At 46.2% G+C, this 25,797-nt stretch overlaps 1 long non-coding RNA gene across 1 annotated transcript; it reads right to left on the reverse strand.

Moving 5' to 3' along the window:
- Window positions 1-2,523: 2,523 nt before the first annotated feature.
- LOC103883440 lies at window positions 2,524-24,865 on the reverse strand. The gene is made up of 3 exons (XR_001901526.3): window positions 23,767-24,865; window positions 8,395-8,453; window positions 2,524-3,489 (listed from the first exon to the last, which is right to left on the reverse strand). It is a non-coding gene; the product is annotated as an uncharacterized LOC103883440 (long non-coding RNA).
- Window positions 24,866-25,797: the final 932 nt, after the last annotated feature.

Genomic DNA, 25,797 nt, shown 5'->3' on the forward strand with positions numbered 1-25,797 from the left:
AATCAGTCAGTCAAGCCCCAGAATCATGAGAAATAATAAACAGCTGTTTGAAGTCACTAAATTTTGAGATCATTTGTTATGCAGCAATAGATAACTGATACAGTAGTTAAATAAGTTACTGTAAAGTTAGGCAGCTGCAAGCATAGAGAAACCAGTTTCAACACAACTCGTCTATGCCAAAGCCTCTGCTGTCCCATGAAGGTACACTAATCTATCCCCTAAAATGTGGGACTGTCTCCCTGGGTTGAGGTGAAACCATGCATGAACATTAACTGAACAGAAAGGATACCAAAGCAAATGGTTAACCGTTTGACAGTGATTGTACCTGACAACTTTATACCTACAGAAATGTAAGAAAAAGAATCATTAAATAAGATCTGACTATGGAAAAGTTAAATTCATTAGTTTAATTTATATGAGGGGTTTACATTTGTGCTTAATCAATATGCAGCATATATTGTTTAAATATAATTAATTGTGCTGTAGCAGTAAATTCTGAACGTGGGCATATCTATTCCCAAGTTATCTGCTTCCACCTTTTAAAAGGAAAAAGAAAAACTGGTTGGCAAGTTAATTATTTGTATATGAGCTTCAGTACTTCTCACACCTGATGGCAAAGTCAGAACGCTAATTTCCCATCCCCTCATCATTATCCCCTCAGCAAGGGGTGAGCAGGCTCTTTTACTACTGACCTCTTGGACACTGTCCACAGCAGACCTATAAGCAACACTCAAGCTTCCTCCATTCGAGATCAGAACTAGACAATATGGAAGTCTAAGCCCAATGTAGTCCCTGACTTCGAATTTGAACAAATTGAGGGTAAATGAAGAGGTCAGATCACCTCTCTACATTAGCCAACTTTAGTAGATAAAATCTTTTAATCCCACAGTGAAGTGATGATAAATGGTAAGTAGTCAATAACTAGATCTCTTGGAGGAAGTAAAGCCCTGATGTGTATGTAGCATTTGCCAATTCCTGTGGTGTAAATACTCCCACCACGGCCAATTTCAAGGTACCAACGTGACATTCACCAGCATGCAAAATTCATGAAAACTTAACAGTCAGTTCTAACCTGAATGGCAGCCCCAGCTCACCACTGACAGCCCACCTACCAAGCGCACAACATTGTATCCAATAGATTTCTATTCACCTGCAAGTGACAGAAAATCCTAAAAGGTAGTGGCTTCACAGAGAAGTATATTTCTCCCTATGTAAAAGAAGTCTAGAGATAGGTAGTCCTGGACCACTATTGCAATTCCAAATGATTCTCGAGAACTTAGCCTTTTCTGGCTCTTAGTTCTACCAAGGACAGCCTTCATCTTTACGGTTTGAGATAGCTGCCCTCCCATTCAAGTTTGAGTAAGCAGAATGGAGGAAGTTGCAGAAGTAATGGCTTCTCTTTCGTAAGGGGGATTCTCAGAAACCTCACCAAATATATTTTTAAATGTATTTTCTTTTTTTAGAGACAAGGTCTCACTGTTGTTTAGACTAGAGTGCAGTGGCGTGATCATAGATCATAGCTAACTGCAGCCTCAAACTCTTGGGTTCGAGCAATCCTCCTGCCTCAGCCTCCAGAGTATCTGGGACTACAGGTAAACCCCACCATGCCCAGCTTTACTAAATGTTTTGTTTAGTCCAAGCATAGTCCAAAATATTATGTTTACATTTATGTTACAAAGTTACATGGTTCTGTCTAGCTGCAAAGAATCCTGGGAAATGTTTTCCATTGTGTGCCCAGCTGAAAGTTGGCATGTTACTATGTTAAAAGGAGAATGTTGAGGTAGGAACCTAGCTGTTTCTGCCTCAGCTACCATTGATGACTGCTAGGGCTGGGCCTTATACCAAGCTCCCGTGCACACCATTGAAGGTTTTTGTATCACATTCTCAAAGTGCAGCAGGACCTGAGAGAATTTCAAGTGAATACGAACGAGCACCTTAAAAAAATTTTAACAGTCATGCATTTCTTTTAATATGCAAGAAAAAAGAGTACAGTAAACACGTAGTTTCACAGAGATTTTTGCTTAGGACTAGGCTAAGGTAGATCATGCCAGTTTAAGTTGAAAGGTTTTAAATTCCAGAAAAATATGAATAGTATAAACGACATGAGAAGATGGCAAAAATTCTAAAGGTGACGTTAGCTGCCTGAGATGAGGGGAACACTAAGATTTGGTGTGGTTTCCCTCAGTTTCCAGAGGAAGAAACTGAGGCTCCAGGGCAGTGGCACAGCTTGCCCCAGCTCACATGTAATTACGCAGGTAGGTTTGATAACATTGTTCTTGAACCGATGATTAATATTGGTTGGGCATGGTGGCTCATGCCTGTAATCCCAGCTACTTGGGAGGCTGAGGTGGGAGGATCACTTGAGCCAAGGTGTTTGAGATCAGCCTGGGCAACATGGCGAAACCCCGTCTCTATGAAAAATACAAAAAATTAGCCAGGCATGATGGAGTGTGCCTGTAATCCCAGCTACTTGGGAGGCTGAGGTGGGAGGATCACCTGAGCCCAGGAGGTGGAGGCTGCAGTGAGCTGAGAGATCACACCACTGCACTCCAGCCTGGGCAGAGTGAGACCCTGTCTCAAATATATGTAAATATAAATCCCTAATATTACATTTGAGAGTAACTATAATGCACCTTCCAGTACTCTTGGTAAAATCCTTTTTATACACAGTTATAATGCTTAGATATAATCTCTTTTCTCTACATACAAACATAATATTATAATTCATATAAATACAATTAAAGGCCCAAGTTAATAATGAATACTTTTGGACAGCCTATGGTATGTTTCCAGGAGACCCGATGTCTCTACAGACAATACCTAACAATAGCTACCAGCTAACAAGAGACCTTTTGATGTCCTTCAGGGCTGGATTTCACAACACACAGTAGTGATATTTAGTAAGCATTTCCTAAAAATTAGAACAAATTCTAGGAAATGGAGGACAAACTGGTGAAACTCAGTATATTAGTAAGAGCCAGTGGCATGGGTCTAAGGGGAACAATACGAATGTTAATGCCATAAATGAGAGGTTCTCATGTAACTCTATTTGGAAGTAGAGACTTAGGAACTTAGTATGCAAATTTGTGCCAAAATATATGTAAATGTATGCCAAAAAAGCCTCAACCCCTGGGGTAGGGGAATATACATATGTGTATATGTATATTTTCTTTTTTAACCAGACTGTAGTTCTGTTGTTTGTCATGGTTTCCTGCCCCGTGGCCTCACTAGCATGCCTTTCACAGACAGCTAAAGGCAGTTCAAACATCAGCAAGATCCAGTCACTGAAGCCACCGGTAGGGTCTGCGTGACCAGGAGACCACAGGCTGTTGGAGGCCTCAGAAACTCTGGACAAGGTCCCTGGCAGTGAAGCCGCTAAACTCAGAGCTGAGTAACAAAGCAAGGTCACAGAATCAATCAGCCGTGTCTGTGAGCTTCTTTAAATGCAGATGGATGCCTTCTATCTGTCCAGGTTGTCTGCAGGCCATTCTGCTGGGAGGAGAGAAACGGATGAGACAAGGTTCAGGGTTCCCTGGCCTCCAAGAGTGGCTGAAGCCTCCAGACAGACTCGTTCTTCACTGGGATAGGTATGCTACCAGGGCATCCCCCGGCGGGCAGAGGTGGGGGTAAGGGTGGGACAGAGGAAGAGGCGAATATTTCTGTTTCTAGTTAACACTTTGTGTCTACTATATCATTATAGAAAAAAAAAATGCAGACTTAAAGCAGCCTAAACTAATTATGAGTGGGGAATTTGTAAAATGATATGATGCCTCTGAATAGTGCCCTGCTGGATTTCTCCATGTGACAAGTTATAAATAAAGCCCAAACCTAACCATAAAACTTGAAGAAAAAGTGGGGAGGAGAAAAGCTGCTGTTTGTCTCTAAAACCCACCCTTGTGCACATGCAACACAGATGAGTTCAGAGAGCCCCAACTCAACGTCGTCTCTTCACAATGCAAATCCGAAAATGGCTTCCAGATGGAATCCGAGCTACACAGCTTATCATTATACCAGGGAGCAGGTCCACTTTTGACCACATTCAAATGAACCACTGATCCACAGCGTCTATGCATGGGCAAGTTTGGCTTTTTCAGTTTGCCTGGAACATTCTTAGACCTGCCACTGTGGTTCCTGGGCTCTCCCCTGGGTTCGTTGCTGAGATTACATTGACCAATATGGGACCAGGCCGTGTTTCAGGCAGGCCCGTGACAACCCCTAACCTTCCTCAGTCCCGTGGCAACATCCCTCCTGTTCGCCTTCCTCATTTTATTTTTTCCAGGCTGGCCAAATGGGACAGGCAATGACATCAAAACAGGACGGGGTCTCCCACGTGTTAGGCTTCCTCCCTTCCTCTCCAAGCCTGAAACTGCAGTACGCTCTGTGTGGTGGTAGCCTTGGCTGTTAAGCAGAGCTGAAAATTTAAGAGGGTGAGTACTGGAAAGCATGTAAGTTAGGAATAGATTTGGCTGCAAGTGACAGAAAATCCAAAATGACAGTGGCCTAAACAATACAAGCATTTATCGACCTCTCAAATGAAACCACACTGGAGGTAGACAGTCCATGGTTCACAAGGAGGCTACACAAAATGTCAGGGACTCTTCCCAAGTTGTTTCTCCAATTTTCATAGCACAAGGCCTGCAGAGCTTGTCCAAGACAGCTGCTTAAATTCTGTTTAATAGCATCGTGTCCATATTCCAGCCAATGAGTGCGGCAGATTGATTTTAATAATGGTCCCCCAATGAATCACGCCTCCTTGTTCTAAACCCCTCTGCAATGTCAATGGCACTGCCTATTCTTCCATCCAGATGTGGGGTCTAGTTCCTCACCCTTGAATCCAGGTTGGCCAGTAGAATTTGACAGAAATGGTGTTGTATAAATTACAGAGCCTAGTCCTTAAGCACTCTCGAAGCTCCCTCTCTCTCTCTCTTGAAACCCTGAGGCTGCCATGTTGTGATAAGGTGCATGTGGCTTTGGGAGGAGGAGACACTTCGCAGAGAAGAACTGAGGAGCCCCCGCTGGCAGACATGTGGATGAGGCCACCTTAGATCCAACAGCAGCTGGGGTATCAGGCAAGACTGGTATAAGAAACCTCCCAGATTTCCCAGCTACAGAATCACAAAAAGTAATAAACTGTAGTGATTTTAGCCACTAATTGTGGAAGTGATTTGGTACACAGCAACAGATAACTGAAAGCAAGCAACTAGTGGGAGAGGCAAAGAAAAGACAAAAAGCACTGTCTTTGAAGCAGCTCTCCATCTGGCTGTCATGTAACATAGCTGTTGACGTCTTTGGGGCTACAATCAGCTGTGAGGGAAATGCAGTCTTCCTCCTTGGCAGCCTGGTGCCCAGTTACCACCAAGGGCATGGAGGATAAGAAAGAGCTGATGTTAGGTTATGCAGCTATCACTCAATGAGAGAGGGGGAAGATTAGGAAACAACAAATTCACAGCACTTTCCCATGACTAGCACAGATGTTAAGTTAGAAAGAGCTGTGGCTGGGCATGGTGGCTCACACCTGTAATTCCAGCATTTTGGGAGGCCAAGGCGGGTGGATCACCTGAGGTCAGGAGTTCAAGACCAGACTGGCCAACATAGTGAAACCCTGTCTCTACTAAAAATATAGAAATTAGCTGAGTGTGGTGGCACGCTTTTGTAATCCTAGCTACTTGGGAGGCTGAGGCAAGAGAATGGCTTAAACACGGGGCTGGCAGGAGGCTGCAGTGAGCCAAGATCACCACTGCACCTCCAGCTCAAGCAACAGAGCAACCCATCCTCAAAAAAAAGAAAGAAGAAGAAGGAGAAGGAGAAGGAGAAGGAGAAGGAAGGAAGGAAGGAAGGAAGGAAGGAAGGAAGGAAGGAAGGAAGGAGGAGGGAGGGAGGGAGGGGGAGGGAGGAAAGAAAGAAAAGAAAGAAAGAAAGAAAGAAAAGAAAGAAAAGAAAGAAAGAAAGAAAGAAAGAAAGAAAGAAAGAAAGAAAGAAAGAAAGAGAAAGAAAGAAAGAAAGAAAGAAAGAAAGAAAGAAAGAAAGAAAGAAAGAAAGAAAGAAAGAAAGAAAGAAAGAAAGAAAGAAAGAAAGAAAGAAAGAAAGAAAGAAAAGAAAGAAAGAAAGAAAGAAAGAAAGGAAGAAAGGGAGGGAGGGAGGGAGGGAGGGAGGGAAGGGAGGAAAGAAAGAAGGAAAGGAAGGAAGGAAGGAAGGAAGGAAGGAAGGAAGGAAGGAATAGGCTGAAGGAAAGAAGGAAGGAAGGAAGGAAAAGGAAAGGAAAGGAAAGGAAAGAAAGGGCAGGAAATGGGAATAGAGCAAAACGGACTTAAAAAGAAAGAAAAGAAAAGAAAGAAAGAAAGAAAGGAAGAAAGAAAGGAAGGAAGGAGAAAAGAAAGGAAGGAAAGAAAGAGGAAAGAAAGAAAGAAGAGAGAGAGAAAGAAAGAAGAAAGAAAGAAAGAGAGAGAAAGAGAGAAAGAAGGGAAGGAAGGAAGGAAAGAAAGAAAGGGTGGTAGCCTTGGGTAAATAGAGGAATGATCCAAAGAAAGAAGAAAGAAAAGAAAGAAAGAAATGAAGAAAGAAAGAAAGAGAGAGAGAGAGAAAGAAAGAAAGAAAGAAAGAAAGAAAGAAAGAAAGAAAGAAAGAAAGAAAGAAAGAAAGAAGAAAGAAAGAAGGAAAGGAAGGAAGGAAGGAAGGAAGGAAGGAAGGAAGGAAGGAAGGAAGGGAAGGAAGGAGGGAAGGAAGGAAAGAAAGAGCTGTAACCATCTTTCCATTTTTTTTTTTTTAATAAAAAACATTTTTTAAATAGAAACAAGGTCTCACTATGTTGCCTAGGCTATCCTTGAACTCTTGGCCTCAAGCAATCCTCCCACCCCAGCCTCACAAAATGCTGGGATTACAGGAATGAGCTACTGTGCCTGGCCTTTATCATGATTATATTATGATTATAGTTTTTTTTTAATCTTTTTCTTCTTAAACTTGAATTCTCCCAGCTCATAATAAGAGAAGGTAAATGAGAACACCTCCCAAAAATATGCTACACCTCTGAGACATAAAAGTAACTAAGATTTTCCAGCCTGAGGAAGGGAGGGTGGAGGAAAGATGTAACAGACCTGTGGAGGTCAAGGGCGCTGGTGATGGGACCAACCTCCTCAGTCTACAGTGAAATCACGAGGGCACTTAAGTTACTCATAAGGAAGCATCTCTGTACTGTAGTCAGGTAGACTCTGAAATGGGGTAACAAGTGATACTGTTGGAATCCTTCTCTTGCTTGTTAAAACTCTGATGAACTCTCAGCTGTCTTTAAGGGTTTGGATTTCATTCACAGTGCACGAGAGAGTGAACTGGAAGAACTCTAGCGGCCTCTTCAAGTCCTTCACTTCCATGAAGCAGAAAAGGCCTTTTGCTGTGTGTTTGTGCAGGACTCCCACATGCCTGGCACACTCCTGGGCCCTCTGGGGAAACAGGAAAGAAGGATATGACAAAGTATGTGCCCTCCATGGGTGAGGCTCTCTCCTTTATTAAGAAATGCCAGCCAAGGCCAGGCACGGTGGCTCATGCCTGTAATCCCAGCACTCAGGGAGGTCAAGGCAGAAGGATAGCTTGAGGCTGGCCTGGACAACATAGTGAGTCCTCATCTCTAAAAAAAAAAAAAAAAAAAATTCTCCAAGGATATATGTAAATTTTAAGAACTTTTTTTTATCTTAAAAAGGGAAAATGAGAAAAAGGAAAAAAAAGAAATGCCTTCCCTCTTCATGATTCCTCTTTAATAATCTTCCAACTCACTGGGCACCCCCTATCTTTGGGTTCTTGAAGACTTTCCAGGAGGCACAGCTTGGTTAGTCTTAAGAGCATCAACTCGCAGCTTTTCATCTTCCACATGCACTCTTTCTTAAAGCGGATGGACTGAGAAGGTCCTTCACGATAGCCCGTCTCCCGCTTTAGACAAGAGAGGCCCCCTTTCTGCTCTCCCATGTCTGACTCCAATTCATCATCCCATGATGGGAAAACCCCAGGGCAGCAAACAAAAGGGAAGCCCTCTTTGATGACAACAGCCCCATCAACTCAGAATATTCTGGAGATTTCCCTGGCATTATATATTTGCTTATTTATTTGTTAAAGGAACACCCATTATTAAAACTGTATATTTGGCTCATGTTGGGAATCATCTAAATTCAGTTATATGGTAGAGGGAAGTGAAAAACAGCTTTTCGTCCACAAAGTCACCTCCTATTCTTCCTAACTTTGTGTGTGTGTGTGTGTGAGTGTGTGTGTGTGTGTGAGTGTGTAATAGAGACACGGAAAGGAAGGGAGGAAGAAAGAAAAACTATCACTCACTAGGGTTAGTATTATGATAGCAAATTAAGGGAAACATTTGTAAGAATTATTGAAGGCTAAAAAAGACTCTCTCCTCACCTTTTTAAATATAAAACATTATTTTCAGCTCTTCTACGATCCCTAGGCAGTGTCGTTAGCTGCAAAGAAAAGCACATTCAAATAGTTAAAGCCTGATATTTACTAATGCTGGTCATTTTTACCATAACTCAAACTTTTTCACAACTTCTAAAATGTTCAGGATACATTAGCTAAAGCCCCAGATTAAAGATTCATGTGATTTCTTGAAAAAATGTTCATTATCACTGGTCATCAGAGAAATGCAAATCAAAACCACAGTGAGATTCCATCTCATACCAGTTAGAATGGCGATCATTAAAAAGTCAGGAAACAACAGATGCTGGAGAGGATGTGGAGAAAAAGGAACACTTTTATACTGTTGGTGGCAGTGTGTAAATTAGTTCAACCATTGTGGAAGACAGTGTGGTGATTCCTCAAGGATCTAGAACTAGAAATACCATTTGACCCAGCAATCCCATTACTGGGTATATAGCCAGAGGATTATAAATCATGCTACTATAAAGACACATGCACACATATGTTTATTGTGGCACTATACACAATAGCAAAGACTTGGAACCAACCCAAATGTCCATCAATGATAGACTGGATTAAGAAAATGTGGCACATATACATCACGGAATACTATGCAGCCATAAAAAAGGATAAGTTCATGTCCTTTGCAGGGACATGGATGAAGCTGGAAACCATCCTTCTGAGCAAACTATCACAAGGACAGAAAACCAAACACTGCATGTTCTCATTCACGGGTGGGAATAGAACAATGAGAACACTTGGACACAGAGAGACAGGACACACTGGAGCCTATCGGGGGGTAGGGGGCTGGGGGAGGGATACCGTTGGGAGATATACCTAATGTAAATGATGAGTTAATGGGTGCAGCAAACCAACATGGCACACATGTATACCTATGTAACAAACCTGCACATTGTGCACATGTACCCTAGAACTTAAAGTATAATAATAAAACAAATTCATGTGACTTCTTTCAGATTTGATATGTTGTTGAGTAAGATAATTATCAAATTATAACATTAAAACCTTATTCTGAGGTGGGCGGATCATTTGAGGTCAGGAGTTTGAGACCAGCCTAACCCACATGGTGAAACCCCAACTCTACTAAAAATACAACATAATTAGCCGGACGTGGTGGTGCATGCCTGTAGTCCCAGCTACTCGGGAGGCTAAGGCAGGAAAATCGCTTGAACCTAGGAGGCGGAGGTTGCAGTGAGCCGAGATCACACCACTGCACTCCAGCCTAGGCGACAGAGTGAGACTCCATCTCAAACAAACAAACAAAAAAACAAAAAAACTTATTCCACTTAGAGTTACCCTTTATCTTACTTTGTTCTCTGAGGTCACTGATATCTTTCCAGTCTTTCTGAAAATACAAGCAAATACGGATACAGATGATATTTTCTTACACAAAATATAACCAACTATATGTACTCAACGCTTTTTGCTTTTGTCTCTTCACAGCATTTTCTGGAAAGCTTGCCGGGTCTGTGCACAGTCAGCAGCCCTGCTCCTTTGCCCTGCTGTATAGTATTCAAGTGGGGATGTTCACAGATTACCCAGTCCTCTAAAGATGACACCTGGGTTGCCTCCAGGCTTCTGCTCCTACAAGCGATGCTGCCATGAATAACTGCTCACGTACATCCTTCCATGCGTGTGCAGACGCCTCTGGAGGATCAGTTCCCAGAAGCGCCACCCCACCTTTTATTGCTGGCAAACTCTTAATCACCCACTGACAACCACGGCTCAGAGAGCCAGACATGAGAAGAGGCATGTCCAGAGAGGCACAGGAAATGCAGCTGCATCTGCCGTCTTTACTCAACTGTGAGCTTCTTAGGAGTCTGGACCCCTTCTTACCCAACTTTGTATCCCCATGAATAACTCAATAAATAAACAAATGAACAGATGGGATTCAAACTTAGACTTCTTAAGAAACTCAGAAAGACAACCTCTAAGCAGAGAAGGGTACTCTTTCTCTAGGTACTGATTACTGCTTACTGCTATGAAATTTATGTTTCTGTACAATCTAAGAAATCATAACCAGAACAGGGAAGTTATTCAGAACACAGAGCAAACCCCAGCAGCCCATTCTTCTAGATACAGTTCCTTCCTCAACCCCATGCCTTACAGCAGATTGTCTTAAGAAAATAGCTTGGCTGCTTATGCATAAACTGCATTCTGACTACTCGTACATGGTTTCTTTTTATGTTCTGGGACGTTAATGGAAGTCATCAAATGAAAACGAAATAAGGGAAAACATATTTGGTAAAACCCTATGGTTTTGTAGAGGCAGAGTATGAGGAAATGAAAGTGTAAATGGTTTGCCAAGGGGCGCAGTGACTCACGCCTGTAATCCCAGCACTTTGGGAGGTCGAGGTGGGTGGATCACTTGAGGTCAGGAGTTCGAGATCAGCCTGGCCAACATGGTGAAACCTCGTCTCGACTAAAAATACAAAAATTAGCTGGGCACAGTGATGGGCGCCTGTAATCCCAACAACTGGGAAGGCTGAGGTAGGAGAATCGCTTGAACCCAGAAGGCAGAGGTTGCAGTGAGCCAAGATCATGCCACTGCACTCCAGCCTGGGCAATAGAGTGAAAGTCTGTCTCAAGAAAAAGAAAGCATCGATGGTGCCTACATGATGATTGTAGCTAACATGTATCAAATCTTTACTATGTATAGACCACTGTTCTATGTCTTTACATAAATTTATTCTCTCATTTAATCTGCTTCTCAAAAAAAAAAAAAAAAAAACCAGACAAACAAAAACTACACAGTTGTTACTATTATTATTCCCAGTTTCTCAGTTTGGAAACTGAAGCACAGAAATGTTAAGAAACGTGTCCAAAGACACACAGCACTTAGTAAGTAGTGGAGCTGGGATTTGAAGCCAAGTGATGCTGTTTCTTCTCGTGTGTGTGTGTATGTGTGTGTGTATTTACTTTCCATGGTATATTAGATAGAAATGGGTTCATTTGTAAGTTTCAGAAAACCCAGAATAACTATAGTTTGTCAGAAATGCAAGTTTGTGGCTGGGCACGGTGGCTCACGCTTGTAATTCCAGCACTTTGGGAGGCCAAGGCAGGCAGATCACAAGGTCAGAAGTTCGAGACCAGCCTGGCCAACACAGTGAAACCACGTCTCTACTAACAATACAAAAATTAGTTGGGCATGGTGGTGTGCGCCTGTAGTCCTAGCTACTTGGGAGGCTGAGGCAGGAGAATCGCTTGAGCCCAGGAGGCAGAGATTGCAGTGAGCCGAGATCATGCCACTGCACTCCAGTCTGGGTGACAGAGTGAGACTCCATCTCAAAAAAAAAAAAAAAGTAAGTTTATATAGCTTTCACATAAATAAATAGTAAAGGTCAGCAGTCCAGGGCTGTAATACTGGCCAAGATCATCAGGAACCCAGGCTTCTTATCAACACAGAGCTTCTACCTCATGGCCCAAAATGGCTGCTGAGCTCCAGCTACCACATCCACATTCTAGCCTGCAGCAATTAGGAAAGAGACATAAGGACACACCTGCTTTCTTTGATACTACTTCCCAGAAGTTGAACATGATACTTCTACTTTTAGTCCATTAGCCGTAGTTTTCCCCTTGACCACGCCTAGTTCCAAGCGAGACCGAGGAAAGAAGCCCTTGCTCTTGAAAAGCATTCTAAAAATGTGGGTTATCATTACTGAGGAAGCAGTGAAGAATGGATATTAAGGAGTAACTAGCACAGTCAGCCACACAGTAATAGAGGAGATGCATTCATGGAACCCCAGTGTGAAAAGGCATTTTGAAGAACTCTAGTCAAAGTTCTTATCTGATGCTTAAGTCAATTCCACAGCATTCCTCCCTACCGATGGTCCTCCCCTCCCTACTAAAAAGAGAGAGAGGCTTAAAGCAACCCATCTGATGTCTGGACAGCGCTTCCATCAGTTGAGCTGATCTCCAGTTGGTCTTATTTCGCCCCTTGAGGCCATTCACATTAACTCTCAAACCTAAGTTCTCTCAGACCTAATAATTCAGAACTAATAATATTTGGAGACAGTTATCAAGTCCCACCCCCAGACTCCTCTTCTCCAAACTAACCACCCACTGTGCTCTCAAATACCCCTCCCTGTCATCCTCCCAGTGTGCTCACAGTTCCCTGGAGGTGTCCTACCTGGAACCCTGTGAGTGGCTTTACACAATCAGTGGCAGCTTACAGCTCTCAGATGCGACTCATCTATTCATCTACATCTACAGTGGCTTCTCAGAGAGCTTTGAGACTTTTGACAGTTGCTTCACACTTTTAACTCCGAGTGTTTGACACCTACCAAAGCTACAAATCCCTCCAGTGGCCGTTTTTACTGCTGATTTGGGGCTCCGATGCAGAGGCTGACATCTCCCTATCTTACCTTCTCCAGTTGATGGGGCCTCTTTATAGACTCGAACCTATAAAGATAGCTGTAAATCCTGAGTCCATCCATCAACAAACCCTCTGTTCCTCCTACCTCCATCTGCAAGTTTGGTAATAACCCTATGACTTCCTCCAGCAGAAGCTTGTGAAGGACAGGGTCAACCCTGAAATCCTCCCTCCGGGTGAAATTGATTCATTAAGCAGCCGCTCTGTGGCAACAGTGAAACTGGTTTGGATGTGTGTTGCTGCCCTAGCGACATCCAAGCAAGCAGCTAAGAACCCCGAGGCCTTAGCTGTTGGCAGCATCTTCTACCAGAGCTTTCCTTCCACAGGGAGAAGATTCTCAGAGCCCTTAGGAGCCAGGATCTGGCAGTTGGGAGATAGCAGTCATTCATGCATTTATTCATTCTTTCATTCATTCATTGTTCATTTGTTAAACATATATTGAGGTCTTCTACAAGCTAGATGTGTTATGTCCTGAGAATAAAGGCAAATAAGACACAATGCTTCCCCTCAAGGAGCTTGTCTGTCTAACAGAGAGTACAACTGCAGACAAAAGGACTCTGTGGCAAGCTCCAGACAGGCTATGTCACTCTTCTGCTCAATACCCTACAATGGCTCCCACGTTCCTCGGAGTAAAGGTCAAAGTCCTTCCCATAGGCCTATAGGACCTGGCCACCTCACAGCATTTGTCCATCCTCCTGCTCTTTTCCTCCTTTTTTCCTCTCTAGCCACACTGGCCTCATTTCTCCTGCCTTCAGGACTTCGTACCGTAACTTTAGATGCCATAACATACTCTACCTCTAGAAGCTCTTCCCCAAATAGTTAGATGGCTCACTCCCTCCCATCCTGCAAGTCTTTCCCCAGAAGATGTCTTCTCAGGGAGGCCTTGTCTAGCCACCCCATCTAAAATGTCAACGCCCCCAGTATTTCACATCCTCTTCCTGATTTATTTCTTCTTCTCAAGACATCTTCTTCTCTAATATTCTCTAGTCTACTTCCTAATCTTGCTTAATTTCTATCTCTGCCCACCAGCGTGCAAGCCTCTGAGAGCAGCAGGGAGCTTTGGATTATTTTGGTTTTGTTTTGTTTTGTTGTATTTAGAGCAATTAGTGACTAATACAATATATAAAAGAGGGAGGAAGAGAGGAAGGAAGGGAAGAAGGAAGGAAGCAAATGAATTTTTCAATATAACCCGATATGTCCTGTAACGGAAGAAGAATCCATCACCTTGGAAGCACACAGAGAAGCCTCCTAGCCCAGCCTTGGGAAGTCAAGAGGCTTTCCTGAGAGAAATGAGAATGAGTCAGAGTTGGCCAGGTAAGGAGCAGACAGAAAGGTAATTCCAGGAAGACAAAGCAGCACACACCAATGGCTACACCAGCAGGGAGACCTAGGTGCCATGGGAACTCGGTGCCTGGAAGCTGCATACAGCTGAACGTGGCACAGTGGCGAAAGAAGGGCTGGGGCTGAGTGGAAGAATCCTGTAGACCATGAGAAGGTGTTTGGAATCCATCAAGAGAGCAGAAGGAGGCAGTGGAGCAAGCAGCCAAGCATCATAACCAGATTTTCCCTTCACAAAGGGCAGAGTGAGAAAATGGATGGGAGGAAAACAAGACTGGAGACATAGACATCAGTTAGAAAGATGCTTCACTCACTCCACCAAAAGAGGCTAACGGATGAATTAGGGCAGGAGACAGCAAATATTTTCTGTAAAGGCCCAGGTAACAAATGTCTGGGGCATGTTCGGCTCTGTCTTTTTAGCAAGAAAGAAGCCATGGGCCGGAGCAGTGGCGTAGGCCTGTAATCCCAGCAATTTGGGAGGCTGAGGTGAGACGATCACTTGAGCCCAGGAGTTCGAGACCAGCCTGGGCAACAGAGCAAGACCCCATCTCTACAAAAAAATTAAAAACTAGCCAGGTGTGATAGTGTGTGCCTGTAGTCCCAGCTACTTAGGAGGCTGAGGTGGGAGGACAACTTGAGCCCAGGAGTTGGAGGCTGCAGTGAGCTGTGGTTGTACCACTAAACTCCAGGCTGGGCAACAGAGTGAGACCCTGTCTCGTAAAGAAAAGAAAACAATAAAGAAATCAGCCATGGCCTGGGCACTGTGGCTCACGCCTGTAATCATCATACTTTGGGAGGCTGCGGCAGGTGAATCACTTGAGCCCAGGAGTTTGAGACCAGCTTGGGAAACATGGTGAGACACCATCTCTATAAAAAATACAAAAAAAAAAAAAAAAAAAAAAAAGCCAGGCTTGGTGGTGCGTGCCTGTAGTCCCACCTACTCAGGAAGCTGAAGTGGGAGGATCGCATGAGACCCGAGAGATTGAGGCTACAGTGAGCCGAGATCACACCACTGCATTCCAGCCTGGGTGAAACAGTGAGAGCCCATCTCAAAAAAGAAATCAGCCATGGATGGTATACAAATGAAAGGACATAGCCGTGTTCCAATAAAACTTTATTTACAAACCAGTCAGCAGACAGATCAGGCCTAAAAGCCATCGTTTACTGACTCCTCAGTTAAGGGGTCATAGAGAGAAATCAATATATTGAAAGGATGTTTAAGAGCTACGACTAGTAGAACTTGGTGATTAATTGGCTTTGTGAAGCAGTCAGGGAGGTATCAGAGACTGAAACAATCAGCACCCATGCCCGTGAGTAGAGGCTGACCATGAGTCACTCGGAGAATCTCTGTACCTTCCTATTGGCAAGAAATCAGTGAAAAGCTGTGCAACCTTTTTAGTGTGATGTTAAAAAAAAAAAAATTCTATATGTGGGATAAAATTGTCACAATGCATAAGAGGATACATAATAAAATCTCAATTTTCTTCTCCCTTGATCCCGCTTCCCAGTTCCCCTGCTTGCCACTGTGCCACATTCAACTTCATGCAGCCTCCAAGGGCACCAAGTTTCCATGGCATCCACCTCTCCTCCGGGGGCAGGAATTGGCTTTCTCTCTGCCCCTTACCTGGCCGACTCTGACTCGTGTGTTCCAGGGAAGAATGGCCTCAATTGCCATGAGGGAGAGAAAAGGATCCCCCCGCAGCCCTTCGGCCCAGGTGGGTCTAGGGCCTGCCTTGAATTATAGGGATCACACCCCTCTAGGCTTGAGAGCCGCTGAGCGGCACTATTAGTGTTTGACTGCCCGGAAATGTCTCCCTCCTCCACCCTCCTTCTGCCAGGTCTTCTACAAGGTGCCCTGTGCCTTTCCTTTCACCTGACTCCTCCCCAAGTCAGATAAGCTGGGAGCAGGAGGTTCCTTGAGCCCCACTGAGAAAATATCAGAAAATATCAGGGTATGCGTGTGTGCTGGTGGCGGCAGTTGCCAAACTATGCCTGGAGGTGACAGCAGTGAGGCCAAGACCTGGGGGCCGATCTCGGGTCTTCACAGGGAGGGAGAAGTGGCAAATTCTCTAACAGCGTGCATCAGGCCGTGAGGTTACAAATAATAATAACATACATTCTAAAATAAATAGGCCAGGCATGGTGGCTCACACTTGTAATCCCAGCACTTTAGGAGCCTGAGGCAGGAGCATCACTTAAGCCCAGGAGTTCATGACCAGCCTGGGCAACAGAGCGAGACCCCATCTTAAAAATAACATTAAATTAAATTAATAAAACCGAATAAAATCAATTCAAAAAATAAAAATAAAATGAAAAATGAAATGAAATGAAATGAAATGAAATGCCAAGTGGCCAGCGGTGGGCCTCAGTGTGTGGAGCAGGCAGGCAGGAGAGTAGCGGGAAGAGGGACGGCTCCTTCTGAGCAGTCTCCCGAAGTGGCTCCTTGTCAACAGTTGTAAAGGTCACATGCTGACGTGACAGTTGCTGAGGCTGTGATGCAAACGCACGCAGGAAGCATTGTGCAAGCAGACCCTGGAGACCCGCAGGCTCCCGGGCAGAGGGCTGCCTTCTGTGTGGGCTTGCCCCTCGCCACACCTGGCCAGGAGCCTCCCCCAGCCCCGTGACCCTTGTGTCAGAGCCTGGCCGGATGACAGACAGCATGGCGTGCAGGCGAGACCCACTGAACTGGCAGCTGAGGACAGGTCCAGGCCCAGTGGCTGGGGGCCTTCTCAGGGTAGGTACCACAACAGCTATCCAAGGACTCAGGACTTTTCTCCCACAGTCAGACTTCGTGATTGCAAGAAGGAGCCCAGCCTCGGATGACCTTTCCCCGTGCCAAGGCACTAGGAGAGCACAGACCTCCCCACACAAACAGTAAGTCAGCATGCGGTTAAAAATGTAAATGTGCACTAGAGAGTTTAAAATATATCAACTGAAGGAGTAAAACCAAACTGCTTGTCTTGGATTCATTTTGTGCTGTACAGGGCTCAAAAGGAACCCAGATTCTGGCTGAAGAGGCCGTTTATGGGAGGCCCCGCCTTGACGGCGACAGGTTGAGACCTATTGCAAACCCATGGTGGCCTCACCCACCAATTTCCTCTGCGGCTTCTTCCCCCTCCATGCTCCAGGCTGGCCAGCTAGCAGGCCGGGGGCTACTTCATGGGTACACTAGCTCCAGGCGTGACGGCCAGATGCTTCCTGCACACCAGGCCTGCTCCCCGGCTGCATCGCAGAAGCCGATCCAGGGTTTCTTCCCAACATCTTGGGAAACAGAACTTACACATGAATCCCAGCGCATACACAGTACCTAGAACAGTCTGGCTTCAATGCCACGCCCATCTCCGTCTGTGTCTACACTGTTTGGGGTTGATTGATAAGGCCCCAAATGCATTCCCACCAAGAGCTCGTTTTGCAGACTTATCCTATCACACCACGCCAAGGGCATGTGCACATTTTAGAACATGGTATCCTAGAGGTGACAGTGCCCTACCCCAGTGTTCATTCTTTGTTTATTTGTTCGAACTCCATGTGCATCCCGTTGGCTTTCAGTAACACACAAGAGCTCAGGCAACAAGAAGAGAACTGTACCCGGATGATGAACTGGGACATCCACCCCCATCTTCCCCTCCTCCACCCCAGGCCGTGTGCTTCCCAGTCATGCAGGGGAGCTTCCGGAATGGGCAGTGTTCCTGATGTTGACTATAGTCGTGGGCCTCTGAGAAGATGAAGCAGTGTTGGGTAGGGACAGCTTCAGGGTCACCAGGCCCAGCTAGAACTCCAGGCTGACCTCAGAGCAAAGTCCAGCATCAAGATGAGCTCCTGGGGCACGAGGCTACGCAAGGCCTGAGACCCCACAGATGGAGGACGCTGGGCCACCTTGTGGAGCTCAGCAAGAGAGGAAAGCAGACCAAGGCCAGAACCAAGCTGCTGTCTGAAGGTGGGAGGGGCGGGGCGCAGGCCTGGCTCCAGCACACAGTGTGCAGCAAACGCTAGCCTGTTAGATGCAGATGCAATTGGAGCCAAGCACACCTTGATACCTCCAAGATGTAACCCCTTACCAGACCCTCAACAAACCTCGTTGACAGAGCCAGACCACCCCTATTTGAATCAGCTGTGTGGCCATGTGCCTGTCATTCGGTCTCTCTGTCCCCACTTCTGCAATGTAAAACAGGAGGGTGAAACCCATGGGACAGCAGCCGCATGCAGGAGAGCTGACACCGTCAGCCGTGGCTGTGGTGACTCCCTTGGCCTTAAACAAGAAAGGGGCTCACACACCCAAATTCAGCACCTTCTCTCCTGTTCTCCTTTGAAGGAAACACTCTTCATGTAAAAAGATGGGAAAAGAAACTCAAGACTTTTTCTTCTTTTGATAGGGTCTCCAATTTAGAATCAGCCTGTCAATATTCTCTCCAAACCAATGCTTCTATTAAAGCGGAGTAAATGGGAACAGAAATTCCATGGCCTGCATCTAGCTTGTCACTGCAAAGTGATTCACACAAACACACACTCACACTTTCACACACGCACGTGCACCTCTGATTGAAGCACTGCTGCTGAACTGATGAGACACCACTATGCAACCTCTGTTTTTCAATTAAGAGCAAAAAACCAATTATTAATCTATGCCATAAACTTAAGTACAAGTGTAGTTGAAAGCATTGATGCCACAAAAGACCAGGCCACAGACTGACTGGGGGCCGCTCTCAACTTGTAAGCAGGCTCCTTGCCTCGCTCTTCTGGCAGCTACAAGTCCTAAAAAATGTCAGATCTGCATTGTCCACTCGTTAGTACTGACGAGGCAGCCAAATACACTGCCACAGTGTGTGAGACTGCAAAAGCCACAGGATGTACCCGCCCTTAGAGCATGAACATAAAACTTAATTAACAATGTGTTGGGGCCGGACACGGTGGCTCACACCTGCAATCCCAGCACTTCGGGAGGCTGAGGCAGGCGGATCACGAGGTCAGGAGATCAAGACCATCCTAGCTAACATGGTGAAACCCCCGTCTCTACTAAAAATACAAAAAAAAAAAAATTAGCTGGATGTGGTGGCAGGCGCCTGTAGTCCCAGCCACTCGGGAGGCTGAGGCAGGAGAATGGCGTGAACTTGGGAGACGGAGTTTGCAGTGAGTCAAGATCACGCCAGTTCTCTCCAGCCTGGGCGACAGAGCAAGACGCCATCTCAAAAAATAAATAAATAAATAAAAATAAAAATAAAAAAAGAACACGTTGGCTGGGCATGGTGGCTCACACCTGTAATCCCAGCAGTTTGGGAGGCCGAGGGGGCAGATCATGAGTCAGGAGTTCAAGATCAGCCTGGTAAACGTGGTGAAACCCCATCTCTACTAAAAATACAAAAAAAAAAAAAAAATTAGCTGGGCATGGTGGTGGGTGCCTATAGTCCCAGCTACTCGGGAGGCTGAGGCAGGAAAATCGTTTGAACCCGGGAAGTGGATGTTGCAGTGAGCTGAGATCGCACCATTGCACACCAGCCTAGAAGACAGGGTAAGACTCTATCTCAAAAAAAAAAAAAAAATGAACTCCTTAAAAGGAAGAAAATTTTGACTACAACATGGATGGACCTTGAGAATATTATGCTAAGATAAGCCAGACACAAAAGGACAGACACTGAATGATTCTGCTTACAGAAGATACCTAGAGTCATCAAATTCATAGAAACAAAGTAGAAGTGTGGTCATCATGCGCTGCAAGGAGAATGGAAGAGGGAATTGCTGTTCAGTTGGCACAAAGTTCGTCTTGCAAAATGAAAAGAATTCTGGCGATGGATGGTGGCGGTGTTGGCACCACAGTGTGAGTGTGCTGAATGCTGCTAAACTGCCAGTGCCACGCCTGCAGTCCCAGCAACTCAGGAGGCTGAGGTGGAAGGATCGCTTAAGTGCAGGAGGTCAAGGCTGCAGTGAGCTACGAGCGTGCCACTGCACTTGAGCCAGTAAGACTCTGTCTCTAAAAAAACAAACTGCTACACTATACACTTAAAAATGGTTAAGATAGTAAATGGGTGTTTTGTTTTTTGTTTTTTGTTTTTTTCTGAGAAGGAGTCTCACCCAGGCCGGAGTGCAGTGTCGGCTCATCGCAACCTCCGCCTCCCAGGTTCAAGGGGTTCTCCTGCCTTAGCCTCCCAAGTAGCTGGGATTACAGGCGCCCACCACCACATCCGGCTAATTTTTGTATTTTTAATAGAGACAGGGTTTCGCCATGTTGGCCAGGCTGGTCTCTAACTGCTGACCTCAGGTGATCCACCCGCCTTGGCCTCCCAAAGTGCTGGGATTACAGGCGTGAGCCACCATGCCCGGCCAATAAGTTTTGTGTTATATGCACTTTACCATAGTTTCTAAAAGAGAAAATAAAGTAGAACAAATAATCCCCTGAAGTTAAGAGGTAAGCAGCGCAGCATGGACCAGGAGGTCCTGGGAGCTGTGGAAGTCAGAGAAGGCTCCCGGAAAAGGGAGAGCTCATGCAGCTGTCCACACCCCCCATAACAAGCCAGGAAGAACTATCTACCAACGTGTGAAGGCTGTCCTTGAACCTAATGATGTCTATGGGAATGGAGGGCCAGGCCTCAACTATCAAGAAAGCTGCATCACCAAGGCTTGTCCATCACCAAGACACAGCATAGTATGGCCAGCATGATCACATGACCCATACTCAGCGAGCAGGCTGAGAGTGAAGGGCACTGTTGATAATTACAGTGGACAACAGCATATGGTCTCCTGGGATCTAGCAGGAACAGCCCAGGCTCGGGACTCAGGCAGACCTGGTTTCGAATCCTAGCTTAGGCACATACTTGGGCAAATTGCTTTCTGCCCCCGAGCCCCAGTTTCCCCTCCTGTAACATTTCTATCTCATGAGGTTATTGTGAGTAACAAAAATAAGATGAGAAAAACTTCCAGTCCAGGGCCTGACAAGTCCTAAATATTATAAGCCTGTAATCTTTTATCTGCAATTCTGGGAAACTAGGGCTCAGAGAGAGGAAAATTGAGGTTTTATTGTGCACCCTCTTATCTATTATGAATTTTTTTACTCCACTTATACATTTTTTAAGATTAAACCAAAAAGTGCCCCTCACCCGACAAGGAAGCACAGCCACAGGAGTCTCTAAAAGCTGGGTCCTGGGAAAGCTGAGTCCTGTCCCACTGCTAATGCAGTTCACACAGGCAGGTCCAGGGGCTTCTCCCAGTTTCAGGCTCCTCGTGTGTACCACAGAGGTGCCTTCAGAGATTCCAATTACAGATTAGTTGGGAAAACAGTGTCCAGTCTGGGTCTTCAACGGAGGGGATGGAACGTGGGGAACTGGTTACAAAGACGTTGGAGTTGTTGAAAAGTCAAATCGGGGTAGTGAGGCAACCCAGGAAGAAACAACGGGAAGAAGTTTAGAAGTTTCTACCCACTCTGGGCTTGGAACGGGGACGTTACCCGAACTCTAATCCTGCACTGTCTGGTAGGAATTGGAAGGATGGAGGGAAGGGCCACCTAGCCACAGAGGACCAGTGTCAGGGACCCTGAGCAGGCCGCAGAGCGACAGAGAAACACCCTGAATCTCCCGTCCCCTAGCCCTTCAGTTTATCCTCACTGACCCCCTGGGCTGAGGCCAGCCAGAAGTCAGGAGCAAGGGGACCTGGGAAATGTAGTTCTCAGAAGACAGAGACCTGCAGTCCAAAGCAGAGCAGGGCAGTCCGGGAAGACCACCACCGCAGTGCAGCCACGGCAGCTGGGGTCATCCCCCACTCAGAAGGGATTTTTCCACTTTTGTTTGGCATTTCTGCTTCCCCGGCATTTCTGTTTTTAGATGCCCCATATGCAAACTAATGAAATTCAAAGTTTTACAGAAGAGAAACTTTTGAATTAACCTGGAAACCTAACACGTGGGGCCTGTCCATCACTTCCGAATCCCGCAAGCAGATTTGCGTCCTCTGACTCCCCTCGCCAGACTGAGCGTCCCACGGCCAGCACATGCTCTGCAAGGCAGGCTGTGCTAGGCAGGTGTGCGATGCTGGGAACACAGAGAGAGCTGGACTCCACCTGGCTGCTGAGGGAGGAGGCGGCACAACAGGTTTCCACACCACCTGGAGAGCAGGCGCGTTACTTCCTCCAACAGGGCTGGGCTTCCAAGTACAGAGACCAGAGGTCACTGTGGTCCAACGGACTGAGCCATAGATTAGGAACTCAATTGTTCTTTGTTTAAATCCAGCTGAGGCACCTAACCTTGCGTGACCTTGAGCCAAACACAACTCTTAGGATGCAACCTGCTTCACAAGATGAGAAAGATACGAGTAAAAACGTCAGCAGACTCTGGAAGGTAAATGAACAATCCTGATAATGCCCAGCACTCACACTGTGCCCTTCCCCCTAGGCGGGCTTTTAAGCACGATCTTGCTTGTCCTTGAAATCATCCTTGTGAAGGCAGGGAGAGGAAGGACCATTATCTCCATCTTACAGAGAGAGAAACCAGGCACGGAAAATAGGCAGCAACCCGCACAGTGGGTCATGCTGGCGTTAGACTCAAGGCCACACGAGTGTTGGCCCTGACCTGTTTCTTCTGCCCCATGGAGGACCAGTTATTTCCTTAGCCCGGGGGCCCCAGTGACTCAACGAAGGTCTGGAGGGAGACACTGTTTTTAGATCTAAAAAGGGGAGAGGAAACAAGAGAGAAGAAGAGGGAGCAAAGGAAAAAGGGAAGGGAGGAAAGCAGAGATAAAGATGGGACCTGGAAGGGGCAGGGTTTAGACACTAACAGGTTGCCCGGACTCTTAATGACAGCACGTGTGAGAACCTGGCGTGGCAAGCTCGGTTTTACCAGCCTTAAAGGCTTCCGTGCCCTTCCATCATCACCCAGCATTACTGGAAATTCACTAGGGTTATACATTCAGAAGAATACACAGCCACTCCCCTTCATTTCTGAGCAGGGGTAGCTCCCATATCCGCCAACCTTTTTCCTCCCCTCAGGGCCCAGTTTACGACACTTGAAGTTTTGTTCCCTGTTGTCAGGTGCTATGGTGTAAGGTGGGAGAACAGATACTCCTGTGGGTGTGCTAGAGCTGAAACACGTTTATCTGAATCTGAGCAGCGAGTGCTTTCACACACAGGAAGAGGGGTATCTGGTACCTTCCTGTAGGGCTGCGAGGGTCCTCACCTTTCCGCCTGCAGCAGATCTGGGCCCATGTCGAAGACAAGCCCTCACTACACTTGGGCAGTTGTAATTTACCAGGCACGTCAAGGGTTGGGAAAGCTGTGACTAACGAGTCTAGCTTGTGCAAGACTCATCCTCTTACCTCTCTCTCACCATCACATTCCCAGCCCCAGTAAAGAGTAGGATTCTGGCTGAGTCTTTGGCTAAGATGACAAATAGCAGCCCCTCTTGTTGAGACATCCCAACTCAGACCACTGGATCCGGAAGATGCACACAAACTCCACTTTTGCTAGTTTGCAGCCCCAAGGGTGTTCCAGAAAGTAGACCTTTATAACAGAATAGCGTCCTGGACTCCAGGCAGAGCGGTACCACTGCATCCCGGCCATAATTCTGATTGCCCCCTGTACACCCGGAAACTCACTCTCAGGATGCCCACCTTGCTGTCTGCCATCATGGAAATGCACTGACATCACTCACCTACACGGTTACAGATAAACCACAGGCCACAGTTGCAGCGCTCTTCTCAGGGTGCGTGTGGAGGGGAAATGACATTTATTCTTTGATTAATGTTGTCTCTCTCTGTCCCCAGAGTTAGTAAACAAACAAGCTGTCCTTGGAGCAAGCATCTCCCCGTCTCTGAGCGGCAGCCCTGCAAGTGAGGCCAATAGCCGTCCCTCAGCTGTGCACAGGACAGGCATTCTTGGATCTCAGAGTCCTGCAGTAGCATTTTGAGGACGCCAAGTTATTGATGGGGACAGGTGCTCATAATTCAGCATAACCCACCCAAGCCGTGTTTCACTTTTTCTGGAAACCTCCGGATTTAGGAATGAAAGCCCCCGGCTCCCCCTGGGCTGGGCTGGCCAGTAAACATCTCAGTCTGAGTTTGCCGAGGTGGGTTGCTAAATTTAATTGCCAGTTTCCACACCATGTGATGGTGTGTGACAGGCCAGCTCACCCTGTGAGTTAGCCAAGGGGTTTTAAATAAATGCTTTCTGACGGAAAGGATGATAAAGATTCCTATTATTCACCAGTGAGCCTGGAGACTGAGCTGGTCTGTTTTTTACGACTGAGCTACAGCAATGTCAATCTCGTGCGCTCTGTCACTACTTCCTACTGTGGCTTGACTGGGACAGCCTTAAGGGGCCTTCAGAAAGAGCTCCAGCCGGGTAGTCAGGAGACCTTTGCCAGCCCGATCTGTCCAAGGTTTCTGTGACCTTGGAAGGCAAATAGCTCTGTGAGCCAGCGTCAGCCTCTGCGTCTGCAAAGAGGAGTGCTTAACAGGACATGCTTGGAGCTTTCAGGAAGCATGTTTTCGATATGCAAAGGCATTGCTGTTGGTGAAACATCCGTGGAACACCAGGCAACAAACCACTAAAAGCAGCATTTTTCTTGCTCCGATCCTTTAAAATATCGATGGAGATAAACTGATGCTGCTATTTGTGTTTTCCTTGACTATTTCCTTATGAAGCCCTGCAGTCATTGAATGCTCACTCAACCTTCCTTCAAAAGTGATTCAACGTGTGGCCTGAGAAACAGCAGCATCAGCCTCACCTGGGCGTTGGTGAGAACTGCAGCATCTTGGCCTCTCCTGCTGAATCAGAGTGTGCTGCTTAACACGCTCCCAGGTGACTCGTACGTAGTCAGTGCTGGGAAGCACTGGTCTGCAGTCATGTTTCTCAAGCTTGAATGCCCATCCGAATCTCCCGGAAGGCTTGCGAAAACCTTGCTGGGCCCCACCCCCACGTTTCTGATTCAGCAGATGTGGGTCGGGGTCTGCGAACTTGCATTTCTAGAAAGTTTTCTGGTGATGGTGATGCCTCTGGTCCAGGACCACACTTTGAGAATGTCTCGTCTTTCCTGAGCAGCTGTTTAGTGATACCTTCATTCCCAGGTCATTAAGGGTGCATAACATCTCTTCATTACATACTCTGGCTTCCTCAATCCCTGGAATTACTGTGGTATCCTCTTGATATGTCTTCATTTCTTCCTCTTTAGTCAACCTTGATCTCCCCCTTGATTTCAGTTTGTGTTTCTTTATCTCTCTTTCATTAGGAAGTTCTAGACACAGAAAACCAGACAGCTCGGTGCTGTGCAAAAATGGGAGGATTTCATGAAAATCCTACTTTTTTCTCCCATGTAGTTGTTATAAAATTCCTCTTGTTTTAAGGCCGGGCGCGGTGGCTCAAGCCTGTAATCCCAGCACTTTGGGAGGCCGAGACGGGCGGATCACGAGGTCAGGAGATTGAGACCATCCTGGCTAACACGGTGAAACCCCGTCTCTACTAAAAAATACAGAAAACTAGCCGGGCGAGGTGGCGGGCGCCTGTAGTCCCAGCTACTCGGGAGGCTGAGGCAGGAGAATGGCGTAAACCTGGGAGGCGGAGCTTGCAGTGAGCTGAGATTCGGCCACTGCACTCCAGCCTGGGCGACAGAGTGAGACTCCGTCTCAAAAAAAAAAAAAAATTCCTCTTGTTTTTTGTTTGTTTGTTTGTTTGAGATGGAGTCTCT

This window comes from Papio anubis, chromosome 6 (assembly GCF_008728515.1).
Source record: "Papio anubis isolate 15944 chromosome 6, Panubis1.0, whole genome shotgun sequence".
NCBI classification, from domain to species: Eukaryota; Metazoa; Chordata; class Mammalia; order Primates; family Cercopithecidae; genus Papio; species Papio anubis.